Here is a 14881-nt window from a genome sequence, read left to right as displayed (position 1 = left end):
CTGTTCCCAGAGACGTCGCCGCCCTCAACTTTGCCAACAAATCCGCACGCACTTTGACCAGCGGAACAACCCGGACCTGTGGGTTGGGGGCCGTTGGCGAAGTTAAAAAAGAAAGGTGAAACAGCTGGTTCCGGGGCTGCGAGTTGCTTGGTTTAGCCTCAGAACTTCCCTTTGGTGGCGGAGCTCCTTGTCCCTCCCCCGCGACGCCCGCGCTCTCGGGCCGGGCTCGTTCCCTCGCTCGGGAGCGCGTGGGCAGCGGCGGCAGCGGCTCGAGTGGCGTACAGGCGGTGGCGGGAGTAGCGGCGGTGAGGGCTGTAGCGAGAGCAGCAGCGGCGCTTGCGTTTGTCAGGTAGGTCATGGCGGCGTTTTTGGTAGCACTTCCCATATGGTCTAGCGGTTAGGATTCCTGGTTTTCACCCAGGCGGCCCGGGTTCGACTCCCGGTATGGGAAAGCTGTGGCCCCTTTTTTTTTTTTTTTTTTTTTTTTAGGTAGTTGGAGGAAACTTATTTTCAAGGGCTCTGGCTTTTTTCTTCTGCCTGTATCCGCATGTTGGGGTTCAAATAAGTATTTGGTAAACGAACGTTAGTGAAGTTGTTGGTGGCGCCGTGACCTGGGCTGCTGCTTTGGGAGTCGTCAGAGTTGAGCCGACCAGGCTGGAGGAGCGAGTGCGCTTGGGGGGTCCCTCTCCCTCCGGCCTTGGGCTCGTGGGTTGATTAGCAGGAAAGAGTTTTACTTTCCCCGGGACTGTCCCCCCGCCCCCGCTCCGGCCCCGAGCCGTAGTTTTCCAGACATTCTGGAGGTGATGATTAACTCCGGGCTTGAGTTATCGCCTCCCAGCACCCCCCTCGGACCCACACCCTCCTCGGCCTCCCCCTCCTGACTTGTCCCAAATGGCGTGGGGCGTGTTTGCCCCCTGCCCCCGACGACCGCAGGGCCCACGCCTAGGCTAGTATCCTTCGTTATCTCTGCGCCGGGTGTTTACAAGAACAATCAACCGCAGGGCACGCAGCGCTCCCTTTCGCAGCTTCCCGGGAGGCGCGCGCAAGGGGCCCGCCGGGATCCCCGCGCAGGCGGCGTGGCCGGGCGCTCGAGCGCGCTTTCTCGTCGGCGCATCTGCCCGTCCCCGCCCGACCGGCAGCGCCACCGGGTCTGGGCGCTTGTCCACCTCGGCTGGCAGAGGCCACCGAGCCTTTCCCCGCCCCGAGGCCGGCCAGTGAGGTCATCCCAACTTGGCATTCGGGGCCGCTCGAGGCAGCTTGCAAAAAGTACCCCAGATTAAGAGCCACAGACCTGAGCGCATTCTGCTTGGCAAGGCCCTTGGGGGAAGGGAATCTTTTTTTGTTTCTAAAAAAAATACGATTATGAGGTCTCTAAAGAAGAAAATTGACTTTCCAAAGAGTTTGATGTTTTGAGTGCATAAGATAAAAAATCCTGGGGTGAGGAGTGGGGCTTGAAAAAGAGAAAATTGCCCGGAGACTGGGGAGGGGATGTTACAACAAAGTTTCACTGTGTTTTTAAGTATAGAAGCCCTGTGTTTATTACAAAAAAGGGGCAGCTGTGTCAGCAGCATGTGAGCTGTAAGTGAAACAAAAGGGTTATCTTAAATGCAAGCTGAAATTAGAAAATAGGGCCAGCTATATAATGTTTAGCCTGTTGGGCCTCTGGTAACAAATGGGTAAGGAAAAAGTGACTCTTGTGTGTGGGTTTCTGGTTAGTGCCATTATTAAGAGCTTAAGTTTCGTTTATGTGCGATTCCAAACTGTTCTGTATAGTTTTAACTGCACAGTAAGTTTTGAAATAATCTTTTAAGGTGATCTGTGTTTAAGGATTAATGTTCTATTTTATGTATACAGTCATGTGTCGCATAACGTCCATGATGTGTTCTGTGAAATAGGACGTCATGTGATTTGGACATCGTGTGAACACCATATTATGGATGAATATCTGTTAAGGCATTCGCGTCCAGGATAAGGAGGTTTCGTCCGTATTAAGATTTTCTGGGGGCAAATAACTTCGCTGCACAATTAATTTATCTAAAGTTTCAACGAATTCTGCTGCCTTTGCATCAGTGCTCGCAGATTCACCACTCTTGTATTAAGCAGCAAACAAACAAAAAACCCCAAACCAAACCCATTGCCGTCCTGTGGATTCCGGCTCATAGCGACCCTATTGCACAGAGTAGAACTGCCCCACAGGGTTTCCAAAGAGCGCCTGGTGGATTCGAACTGTCGACATTTTGGTTAACAGCCGTAGCTTTTAACCAGTACACCACCAGGATTTCCTATGCCGCAAAAAAACTTGTTCATACAGCTCGAACCACCCAGAGCTAGCGCTAAACTTGGTATGGTATTCTAGCCCTGCTTTTTCTTTAAGCACCTTGATTTTCGTGCCTTAGCCTTGACCATCAACGTTGGTCCTCGGTTAATTAGGAATTTCTCCGTGTCTGATAAAGGCTCCTCTCGCCTTTTGTTAGCCTTGTAGCTTTCAGTGGAACCCATCCTTTAATTGCTTGGAGAATTTTTTCTTTGTTTTTGAGTGCCGCATGCCTAAATCTGCTACATCCTGTTCTCTGGGGTTTCTGAACTCAGTTATAACCTTATGGGATGTATGTATATGCGGTCGGACACTGCCTAAATGGATGTTATGTGGCAGATGATTATATTAAGTTACCTTCATTAATTCAAATATTTGAGTACTAACTATAAACTCGGCACCATCAGTTGCTTTTTGAAAGTTACTGATCAAGTTTTTCATGTTAGGAAGTAGTGGTTAGAATGCTGAGTGGAATCTTATTTTGGTGACTGTGATTAACTCTGATCCTGTGGGGATGTTTCACCCTCTCTGTTCTGGATTTAGAGCCATAAATTCTTTTTTTTTTTTTAACTTTTTTTGGTTGTACTTTAGATGAGGGTTTATATAAACGAGCAAACTAGTTTCTCATTAAACAATACAGATTATTGCTTTGTGACTTTGGTTGCCCACCCCACGACGTGTCAACACCCTCCGCTTCTGGACCTTGGGTTCCCCGTTACCAGCTTTCCTGTCTCCTCCTGCCTTCTCCTCCTTGCCCTTGGGCTGGTGTGCCTGTTTCGTCTCATTTTGTTTAATGGGCCTGTCTAATCTTTGGCTGAAGGGTGAACCTCAGGAGTGACTTCAGTACTGAGCTCTAAGGGTGTCCGGGGGCCATATTCCCTGGGTTTTCCCAATCTCTGTCAGACCAGTAAGTGTGGTCTTTTTTTGTGAGTTCGAATTTTTTTCTACATTTTTCTCCAACTTTGTCTGGCAGCCTCTGTTGTGGTAGCCAGGCACATCTGGTTGTGCTGGACTCAGTCTGGTGGGGGCCATCGTAGTTGTGGTCCATTAGTCCTTTGGACTAATCTTTGCTTTGTGTCTTTGGTTTTCTTCATACTCCCTTGCTCCAGACAGGGTGAGACCAGTAGAATATCTTGGATGGCTGCTTACAAGCTTTTAAGACCCCAGATGCTGCTCACCGAAGTAGAATGTAGAACATTTTCTTTTATTTATTTGTGTTTTAGTTGTGCTTTAGGTGAAGGTTTACAGCTCAAGTTAATTTTTCATACAAAATTTTATACACATATTGTTATGTGACATTAGTTGCACCCCCAGAATATGACAGCACAATCCTCCATTCTACCCTGGGTTTCTTGTGTCCGTTTAACCAGTTCCTGTTTTTGGTCTTGTGTATCTGATTGAACTAAGGACACCCCTCATGCGTATTAGTTTTTACCTTATAGTCCATCCTAATCTTTGAAGAGTGGGCTTCAGGAATAGTTTTAATACTGGGTTAACACAGCGTCTGGGGCCATAGTTTCAAGGATTCCTCCAGACTCTGTCAGACCATTAAGTCTGGTCTTTTTACATGAATTTGAGTTCTGCTCCCCACTTTTTTCCTCACTCTGTATGGGACTCCTATTGGGTTCCCTTTTCGGGCCGTCACTGGTAGTAGCCAGGCACCATCTAGTTCTTCTTGTCTCGGGCTGGTGGAGCCTCTGGTTTATGTGGACCTTTAGTCTCTTGGGCTAATATTTTCCTTGTGTCTTTCGTGTTCTTCATTCTCCTTTGCTCCAGGTGGGTTGGGACCAATTGATGCATCTTAGCTGCTCGCAAACAAATCTTAAGACCCCAGATGCTACTCACCAAAGTGGGATGCAGAACATTTTCTTAATAAACTTGATTGTGCCAGTTAACCAAGATGTCCCCCAAAACTATCATCCCCAGGCCCAGCCACTCTGACCCTCAAAGTGTTTGGATGTGCTCAGGAAACTTCTTAGCTGTTACTTTGGTCCAGTTGTGCTGATTTCCCCTGTATTGTGTGTTTTCCAGAGCCGTAAATTCTTGATAACACATATCACTCAGAAACTTTAGAAAGAGATGTAAGAATTGTTGAGCAATTCTTGAATAGGTAATGAACGTGGAAAAGTCGAAGCCCTAGTGGTACAGTGGTTAAGAGCTTGGCTGCTAACTGAAAGGTCGCAGTTTGAATCCACCAGCTGCTCCTTGGAAACCCTAGGGCCAGTTCTGCTCTACGCTGTAGGCTCGCTAGGAGTCGGAATCGACTCGACAGGAATGTTGCTTGGTTTTTTTGGTGGAAAAGTTTTACTTAAATAAGCAGTGGTATTATATGCCATTGTTAAGGAACCAGTTACTATAGAATTAGGTCAAGCTTTACAAGAAAGGAAAAGCAACCTTTACCTTAATTGTCTTCAGAGTGGGTTTAACTCTTGACTGCATTTTCTTAGGACTTGGTAGCATATTGCACCAAAAGGTGCTAAAATGGATGTTATTTTCAGCTGATCAACTACTGATTGCAAATAGCCATACGAAATGCTTAGGGGTGAAGCAAGGAGAGTATTTGGGCTACACTATCAAGATGCAGACTCATGGATAGTTGTGTACCAGTTGGAATGCGGTAAGGCACTATCTGAAGTATAGAAGTGGGAGCAGAGAGGTGAGGAATCAGTTCTGCTCAGGGAGAGGACTGGAGGCAACAAGGAGAAAAGAGTGTTAGCACTGGGCCTTGAAGAACTGGATGGATTTCTCCTGGTGGGGAATGTTAATAATAAAGAGGGGGGGAGGCAGATATTGGGCTGGCAAATAGTCTGGTTTAGTGGGATAACAGGTTCACTGGAGGAAGTGTTTTGGAAGCTCAAGCTGGGAAGATAGACAGGAATTTGACTTGATTGTATAGTAATAGGCTCATGAAAGAGAGTGTGACATTTTCTGTCACTTAAGTTTAAAAAACGTTTTTTGTCTCTTTGAAAAACTCAAATATAACAGTAGTATATGAAAACATTCTTGTTTTAAAAGATTCAAGCAGTACAGAAATGGAGAATATTTATACTCCTAGATTTTGTATTTGGCAGTTGAATGTTAATTTTTAATTAATTGAATGGAGGAAAAGAATTGATTAGAGTTTAAAAGAATGAAACCTAGGTTTAAATTACAGAAATGGTCTACAGCTGTAGTCTTACTGGTTTGTTTTATTGAAAATGGCTTAATCTAAAATGGAGTTAATTACTGTTTGTAGGGCATAGACCTTAAATTCATTAACACCTAATGATAAATTTGTGAGGATACATTCTTGATCTTGTGCCTTGTTACCAAAACACCATTGTCAGTTATTTAGGTGTTTTCTCTTGGGCCACAAAATAAAGTGATGCTGAGTGGTGTGGATCGACCCACACAGTCACTTTAATATTTGCCACTGTTAAGATATCTGAAAGTTCAATACGTGTTTGTAGAAATGAATGTCTGTATTTAAAGAAACAAGTGGGATTTAAAAATGATTGACAATTTATGTTAAAATCCAGTCCTTACCATGGTCTCCAGCATTATCTGACTTTTGCTTACTTCCCCAGCTTTATCTTCTACCCTTTCTGCCTCATCATTATACTTTAGCCGCACTGGCTTCCTTTTTGTTCCTTGAACATGTCACTTGTTCTTTTCTCAGGGTTTTATTACTTGCTGTTTCTTCATTTTAGAATTTTCTCCTTTCAGCCCTTCGCATCTCAGGTCAACATTATCTGCTCAGAAAGGTCTTCTCTGACTGCTCTCCCTGGAATCCCCTCTGTTTTCTGGTTACTTTGTCTCTCTCTACCCCATTTTATTTTCTTCATATGTACTATTATCTGAAATAGACTGTTTTTGTTTATTACTTGTCCTCTTCCACTAGAATATAAGTTCCATGAGGATAAGGATATCATATAGTGAGAATCTTTTTGTTTTATATTGTTTATTTTACAAAAAGTGGTGGAGAAATTGGAGCCCTCATACTACTGAAAATGTAAAATGGTGTAGTCACTTTAGAAAACAGTTTGGAAGTTCTCAAGATGTTAAAATAGAGTTATCATATGACCTGGCAGTTCCATTCGTAGGTGTATTCCAAAGAGAAATGAAAATATATGCTCACACAAAAACTTTTATATGAAACTTTATAAGAGCTTTATACATAAGCAAAAAGTGGAAACAACCCAAATGTCCATCAAGTGATGAATGGATAAATAAGATGTGGCATATTCATACAGTGGAATATTATTCAGCAATAAAAAGGAACGAAGTCCTGATACATGAACATGTATGAGTCTCAGAAACATCAGGCTGAATGAAAGAAGCCAGACACAAAAGAGCATATTTTGTATAATTCCATTTATGTGAAATATCTAGAATAGGCAAATCTATAGAGAAAGAGGAAATCCTCGTGGCGTAGTGGTTAAGTGCTGCAGTTGCTAACCAAGAGGTCGGCAGTTCAGATCTGCCAGGTGCTCCTTGGAAACTCTTTGGGGCAGTTCTGCTCTGTCCTGTAGGGTCACTATGAGTTGGAATTGACTCAACGGCAGTGGGTTTTTTTATAGTGAAAGACAGTGGTTGTCTGGGGCTGGGCAGGGAAGAGGAGTGACTGCTAATGTAGGTTTCTTTTTGAGGTGATTAAAATGTCCTAAAGTTAGATTATGGTGGTGGTCACACAACTCTATAAATGTACTAAACCACTGAATCACACACTTTAAACGGTAAATATTATGGTATGTAAATTATATCTCAACGAAACTTAAAAATTCTGACAATAGAAAGCATGTATGATACTTTCTGTCTAAATCTTACATTTATCGTTCGGGAATTACATATTCAAGAAATAGTAATGGACTAATTTAAGACGGAGACTCAAGCTTCTAGATAGTTCTAGGCGTGCAGCAGGTGCAAAGTAAATAACTGTTGAAGGAGGTTAGACAGGTATACAGATATTTATGATATTATCTGGTAGTGTGGTAAGTGCTCAGAGGAGACTAAACCTAGGACCATGAGGGTTTGAAAATCCCCAAAATATCATATCTGGATATATGTGGGGAGAATGGGGAGGGGCCTCATCTAGGAGGCAGCATTTGAGATGGGCTTTGAAGGCTAGTTAAGCTTTTGCTGGTAGAGATGGGGGGGTGTGGTGTTAAGAGGAAGCAAGCAGGAGCAGAGGCAGAGTAACAATTGTTTTAGCACATTTTGGCTGAGCTGAGGGTATAAGTAGGATAGTAATGGGAATAAAAGACTACAAAAATGGATTAAGGGTCTGTAGTGGACATTGTCGAAGCTCTGCCCAGATCTCCTATTCTGATGTCCTTTCAACATCCTGCCCCAACTGCTAGTTTGCTTTCAGTGGTCCTTAGTGGGGAAGAGCCTGGGACCTTACCATTAGAGAGCTGAAAGTGCCTGGGGGTTTATCCCGTTTCCCCTTCCAGCTCTCTTTCTACTCCTGTCCTGTCAGGAGTGTGACTTTGGAGCTGGGGACTTTAACTTGTTCACCTCTGTATCACTGACACTTGGTACCCAGTGAGCATTCAGAGCATTCAGGAAATGTTTGAATGAACGAAAACCAGAAAGTTGCAAAGTCTGTTCAAAGAGAAGTTTATTTTAACTCCCTTGACTCTTGCAGAGAATTTAGATAGGAGATTTTGGAAGATACTTTGGGTCCTGGTTGTGAAGATTCTTAAATTTTGGGCTAAGGAAATTATTTAGCCAGGAGAAAGAATTTCTGGTAATATAACCAGTGTTTAAACAAAATTAATTCGGTGGTAGTGTGGGATGAGCTGGAGGACAGAAGGATTATTTCTCTGGTGTCCAACCGCGCCTTCCTGTTGCTGTTCTCGTTCCCACGCTTCATAGGTTGGGCCTTGACCAAGGTCGAGGGGGACTCGTACAGTAATAATCTAACAGGCCTCCTCACCTCTAGCTTCTCCTGAAATGGGGCGCAGGCAGTGGAAATAGAAAGGAGGGATCCACTATAAGAGATTCGTTAAAAGAATGATTTCTGCGGTTTAGGGGATGTAGGAGGACAAAGAAGAGATGTCAGAAAGTAAATACTGTTAAAAGAAATGGGGAAATTAGTAAGCATAGGGTGGAGGGAATTTTTGCTCTTAGGGTTGGTCAGACAGTACATCATTAGTGCACACCTGTATGTGTGCGTGGCTTCTCGAACACTGGAATCCTGATGGAATCCAAGGACAAAGTTAAGACTATGAGACTGCCGCCCTGTGGACAGTGTAACTTAGAGCTAAAACATTCAAAATACGGTGAACCGTCTTTCATTTGAAACTTACCATTTAAATGCAGTTATGCTCTTTAAATAAGGAGCCTGGGGCACAGAGTTAAGCGCTTAGCTGCTAACGGAAAAGTTGGTGGTTCAAACCACCCAGCTGCTCGGCTCCTCGACAGAAAGACCTGGCGATCTGCTTCTGTAAAGATTATAGCCTGGAAAACCCTATGGGGCAGTTCTGCTCTCTCACATGGGGTCGCTGTGAGTCAAAATTGACTCCAAGCTCAACACGCTTCAACAACAACATGCTCATTAAGTAGGTTTGAAATTAGTTTGTTTCCTGAACTCTTCCTGAGGCTTTTAAATAAAGAGACTTCTAAAGTATAATCAGGAGCCCTGGTGGCGCACTGGTTAAGTGGTTGGCTGCTAACTGAAAGATTGGCATTTCAAACCCACCAACTGCTCTGCAGGGGAAAGATGTGGCAGTCTCTTCCATAAGGATTATAGCCTTGGAAGCCCTGTGGGTAAGTTCTGCTCTGTCCTTTTGGGTTGCTGTGAGTTGGAGTTGACAGCAACGGGATTGGGTTTTTTTTTGAGTTTAAAGTACAAAAAATAGCTTAAAAAACTTGCAAAGAAATTCAAGAATTCTATTTATATGGCATACTTTATTGCTTGAGAAATTTCATATCAAAGGATTTGTTTTCGTAAAACATTTTGAGATGTAGGCATGTTGTAAAATGGTTTGTTTTCCCTTCTGTTTTACTAATCTTTTTTTGCATTCTATTTTTATCATACAAATGGTAGAGAGTTATATTTCTTGAGAAATATGTGAAATTTCTTTTTTATTTAATGGTAAGTGAAAGTGACCTTCTCTCTCCATTTTTATGGAATCGGTTATTATTGTTAAAAATTCTCCATGCTTTGATGAATTGTTTGGATTTATATGGTGTTACATCTATCTATCTATATCTATATCTATATCTATAGATATATATATATATTTTTTGCATATTTAGGACAGTCTGCTCCCAAATTAAACAAACAGTTGTGAAGTAGTCTGATTCAAAATGAAATGGTGACTCTGAAAGACTTACTTGCTTTCTGCAACTCAGGAAATGGTTCAGTCTTGAACTCTACAAAATAAAAACTTTCCCAGCAGAGGAGCTGTTTACAGGCTGTAATGTCCTAAATGGCTTACACATTTGAATTCCCTGAGGTGTCAGAAGGGGTGGGGTAACCACTTAGCACTTGAAATTTGTCTTGCCAGTAAAGCAGAAGTGGGTTGAAGCAACATTCTGAGGTCAGCAATTGTGAGTTCTTTCAGAACGTGAGAGGAGAATGGAAACACTATGGTGGCACAGTGGTGAAGAGAATAGATGAAGTATTGAGCTCACAGACCCTGAGGTGTCCTGATACTTCACCTTTAGGGACCTTCCTTTTTTGTAAAGGAGTAATTTTCAAATACAATGTTAATGATTTTAAATATTTAAATGTTCAAATCAATTTTTCTCAAAAATATGTAACCATGGTATTAAATTTTAAATGTTTGTTTTTATTTAACTTTTAAAGTAGATGTATAGTTTTGTTGGGTGGCTTTTCAAAATTTTTTTTTGCTACATCTACATGTTATATGTTTTACAGTTAATTACAAGTGAAGTAGGTTATGAATGGTAAAAATCAAACGTTTATCTAGGTCTCCAAGGAACATTGCCACATTAAAAAAAAAAAAGGTACTATTTCCATAAGGTTTAAGAAGAGGAACTTTCGAAGTACGTTATGATCTGTTTGCTGTTTTCTGAGTATGGGAGTGAAGCTCCAATAATGTTAGAGATGAGCTTATGGTTTAGAACTTTCTTTAGTGATTTTACTAGCACATCCTTTTAAAAACTGTGACACTGAACTTACTAGTTGAATAAATAAATTTTCAGTTTAATGTTTAACTGACCATTAAGAAACTTTATTGCACATTATCTACATTTTTATCCTAGAAAGGTGACTATTTTGGGATTAGCTTTCTCCTTTCACACCTGGGTTCATTTTCACAAATATAAATATAAAAGATTTTGTTCTTTGAAAAGTAATCCCAGCATAGATGACTTGAATTTTGATAAAATAGTCTGGTTTTTTTTAGTTAACAACTGTTTCACAAGTTTTGAGTATATGGGTGTGCAAATTTTAATAGGCTTCCTTTTGTTTTTATTCTTGATGTCACTATTATATAAATATCTTTGATATTTGTGCTCTAATTTAGATGTTTGAGGAGATACTTAGTTAGCAACTTCTAGATCCAGAAAATCCTTCTGGGCTATTTTAAATCTTTATTTGTAGTCTGAGCTTTTAATTTATGTAGTTACAGTCTCTTTTGAATTCAGAATCCTAAAACCAGGATACATTCCTAGTTCAGGATGTGTTGAGCTATTGCTCTGTGTGAAGCTTTTTATCTGTTTCCAGATTTAATCCAACGTTTAATTCCAGCTTTCAGAGTCTTAACGAGATTTGTTTTACTCCAGCTTTCCTAACGTTTGTATTTATCACTGATACCCTTGCAAGCCTAGGGACACTGATGATCCTGTTACCTGGGAGGAATGAGGTCCTGTTACTGACTGAATCATCCACTTCCTAGGGCAGGCACTGACCCAGTTGCAGGAGCCGAAGCAGAAAGCAGGGAGCCGAAGCAGAAAGCAGTTCGGGAAGGGTATGACCACGGGCAAAGTTGATATGGCAAGATGCTCCAGCATGCAGTTGGGGGGAGAGGTGTGGGAGTATTCTGATGGAAGGCAGAACATAGGCTTAAGGAATTCAGGACTCCAAGCAGGCAGTTGGCATTAGGGAATCTTAGACATGAGTGGGACTGCCTTTCCATTATTTGCTAAACTCCCTTGTTTTTGTGCCATTTCACATGAACCACAAGTCACTGTGCTTTAAAATTCTGCTTTGAAAGAATATTTCTTCTTTTGCATTGTCAATACTTTCTAGAATGCTTTTCGTTATTTTATGGGGCATATTTTAAAAGGGCTTTTTACCACAAGTTTGTAGGAAAGAGAAGGCACATAAAGTTTATATTAAAAAAAAATTTGAATTTGTATTTGGATATGCAAACTACCTATGGGAGTGTAAAAGGCATCTTAAAGGGATGAAGTTACTATTTTCTGCAATATTTGAGTGTTAGGTGCTGCGATAGAACAAAGCAGAGAGGATCCTCCTGGAGTTTACAGTTTGGTGGGAGAGACAGACATTGAACAAGTAAGAAGTGTGCTTCAGTGTTACATGTATAACAGGGTTACTCCTACCGGGGTGGGAGGGAAGGCACTGAATGAGAAGACTTCCCTGAGGAAATGACGTTATTTAAGAGACCTGAAGGGTGAGTAAGCAATGGCTAGTGGAAAGGGGTGGATGGGAAGGGGAAATGGAGGCTGAGGGAACAGCATTTTGCAAATGCTCTGAAGCGGGAAAGGGTAGCTTTGGGAAATCAAAGAAGGCCTGGGGTGCTGTAGGTGGAAAGTGAGAGATGAAGGGAGATAAGAATGGCAGGTATCAGATGCCTACAATAAGGAATTGTGGGCCACGCTAAGGATTTTGAATTTTATCTTAAGTAGAGTGGGCAGGCATAGTTTTAAGCCAGGGAGTATGGAATGGAGTTGAAAGTAAGGAGAAAAATTGTGTACCTTTTTGTACAATAAACCAGTTGCTGCCAAGTTGACTCTAACTCATGGTGACCCCATGTGTATCAGAGTAAAACTGTGCTCCGTAGGGTTTTCAATGGCTGATTTTTCAGAAGTAGATTGCCAGACTTTTCTTCAAGACACCTCTGGGTAGACTCGGACCTCCTACCTTTAGTTAGCAACTGAGTGCTTAACTGTTTGCGTTACTCAGGGACTCTGTTTTGTACCATAGGACCTTTAAATTTAACTCACCTGCGCTTAGTCTGGCGCTGGAATGTTGGAGGGAAAAACTGTTCGATTAAATTTATTGGCATTATATATTGGTCACCAGTGGGCTTGTAAATGTGGTAAATGTACTTCAAGAGGGAATTTAAGGGGACTGTCAAGGGTAATTGAGCATAGCTGGTTTTCTCCTTTGTGTTCAGACTTGATAGTTGAAGCCCTATGAATGGATGAGTTTGCCTGAGAAGCAGAGGGAGTAAAAAACAACGGTAGATTGGGGTGGGTGGGGGGTGGGAATTTGAGTTGTAGTTTCAAATCCTGGAGGTTTTTGTTTTCGTTTTTAAGGAAGATCTTGAATTTAAAAAATATCTTCTTAAGGCTCTGTGAAACATTTGAAAAATATATTAAACATTTGCCAATTCCTTAGATAGTAGCGTCTACTGAATGCAAGTATAACCTTCCCACTGACTTGTCTCAGTGTGGTATCTGAGACCGCACAAGGGTGCAGTCAGGCCTATTGATGAATGAAGGTCTGCTTGTCACTTCTGGTCATCTGGGAAGTTAAAAGCTGAGATTCCTGGAATCATTTAAGACCTACTTATTGGGAATCTTTGGGTGTAGGATTCAGGAGTGTGTGTGCATGGGCACATATTTCTTTAGATGAGCCTCATGCAAATGGCCTGTGGATTGGCTTTGGAAAATTGTTGCTCCAAGACTACTCTGCTTTGAAGTCTTAAATGGGTACTTAGGAGTCGAAATTGACTCAACAGCAATGGGTGTTTTTTTTTTTTTTTTCTTTCTTTTTTTTTATCATGAGGGTTAAATGAGGTTAAATATCAAGCACTTAGGAAGGATTTTCAAAATGTTGTCTGCCTTTATGATTAGGGTCGTGGTATAGGCCTTTTGTTTCCTAGGATGAAATCAGCTCGATCCTTTTTCCCTGATTGTGAAAGTGATACATATCCAGTGTAAGTACTTCTCTAGCTGCTTTCTATACTTCTCCCCTCCTCCGTGTACTCTAGCCATGGTGCTTCTTTTCAGTTTCTTGAATATACTGCCAGCCTCTTTCCTGCCCTGTTGCCTTTGTGCCTATAATTTCCCCTGCTTAGATTATTTCTCTCCAGCCTCTTCACATGGCTGGCTCCTTATCATTCAGATCTCAGATCAGTTGTCACCTTTTCAGAGAGGCCCTCCTTCCAGGTTTTCTTGGTCACCCTTCCTCTACACTAGAATATCAGCTGTTTGTAGGCAGAGACCATGCCTTAATTGTTTATCACTGTATTCTGAGTGTATAGAACAGTGTCAGATACCTGTTGTTAGTTGCCTTCAAGTGGATTCTGTTGCATGGTAACCCTGTGTGTTACAGAGTTGAACTGCTCCGTAGGATTTTCTTGGCTGTAATCTTAATAGAAGCAGATCATCTAACAGTGGTACCTAAAAGTTGCTGCAGTCTTTAGGTTAGCAGTCAAGTGCAAACTGTTTGTGCCACCTGGGGGACTTTTTCAGGCACATACCAAAAAACGAAACCCATTGCTGTAAAGTTGTTTTTGACTCGTAGTAACCCTATAGGGGACAGAGTAGAATTGCCCTATAGGGTTTCCAAGGAGCAGCTGGTAGATTCATACTGCTGACCTTTTGGTTAGCAGCCAATCTCTTTTTCCGGTACATAGTACTTATTTAAATGTTGTTAGCTGCCTTTGAGTTGTCCCTGACACTTGAGGACCCCATGCACAATGGAATGAAATGCTACTCAGCCCTGCTCTTTGATCTGTTGGCGATCTGACAGTTGTGATCCGTAGGGTTTTCATTGGCTGATTTTTAGAAGTAGATTGCCAGGCCTTTATTCATAGTCTGTCTTAGTCTGGAAGCTCCACTGAGACCTGTTCGGCAACACACAAGCTTCCACTGACAGGCAGGTAGTTGCTGTGCATGAGGTGCATCAGCTGGGAATCCAACCTGGGTGTCATGGAAGGCAAGAATTCTACTGTAAACCACCACTGTCCCCAGTTACTTAAGTACTGAGTGACAAATTCAAATAACGCCAGTCACAGTAAGAAAAATACTAGCCGACCATTATTTCAGATAATGAAGTGTAGATCACGCATGTGTAAACGTTGATAGTGGTGTCACATATACTGTTTTCTAACTTTTGTATTTCACCTAAACATACCCTGGAGATTTTTTCATGTCTGTGTCATTTTATGTAGATAATATTTTTAATGACTGAATGGTATGATGCGTTCCATATAATGAGAAAATTTCTCCTTTTTTATGAAACAGTTCGTTTCCAGTTTTTTTCCCCTTACATTTTGATGAGTACTGTGCTGGACATAGGAAACCCTAGTGGCGTAGTGGTTAAGAGCTATGGCTGCTAACCAAAAGGTTGGCAGTTCAAATCCACCAGGCACTCCTTGGGAAACCCTATGGGGCAGTTCTTCTCTGTCCTATAGGGTCGCT

General features: G+C 41.9%; 1 protein-coding gene and 1 non-coding gene across 3 annotated transcripts in view; both read left to right on the top strand.

Moving 5' to 3' along the window:
• Nucleotides 1–3: 3 nt before the first annotated feature.
• Nucleotides 4–14881, top strand: part of ELF1 (E74 like ETS transcription factor 1) — a 128340-nt gene continuing 113462 nt past the window's right edge. Inside the window, exon 1 of one of the 2 annotated variants that reach the window (XM_064270060.1) lies at nucleotides 4–115. The gene's annotated coding sequence lies outside the window, so the exon portion shown is untranslated. Of the gene's footprint in view, nucleotides 116–236; nucleotides 350–14881 lie in introns of those variants that run through there. The other variant, XM_064270059.1, reaches the window with a different exon arrangement.
• On the top strand, nucleotides 380–451 carry TRNAE-UUC (transfer RNA glutamic acid (anticodon UUC)). The gene has a single exon. It is a non-coding gene; the product is annotated as a tRNA-Glu (tRNA).

The sequence above is a fragment of the Loxodonta africana genome, chromosome 17 (assembly GCF_030014295.1).
Source record: "Loxodonta africana isolate mLoxAfr1 chromosome 17, mLoxAfr1.hap2, whole genome shotgun sequence".
Classification (NCBI taxonomy): Eukaryota; Metazoa; Chordata; class Mammalia; order Proboscidea; family Elephantidae; genus Loxodonta; species Loxodonta africana.
This window is presented reverse-complemented; position numbering and strand designations above follow the sequence as displayed.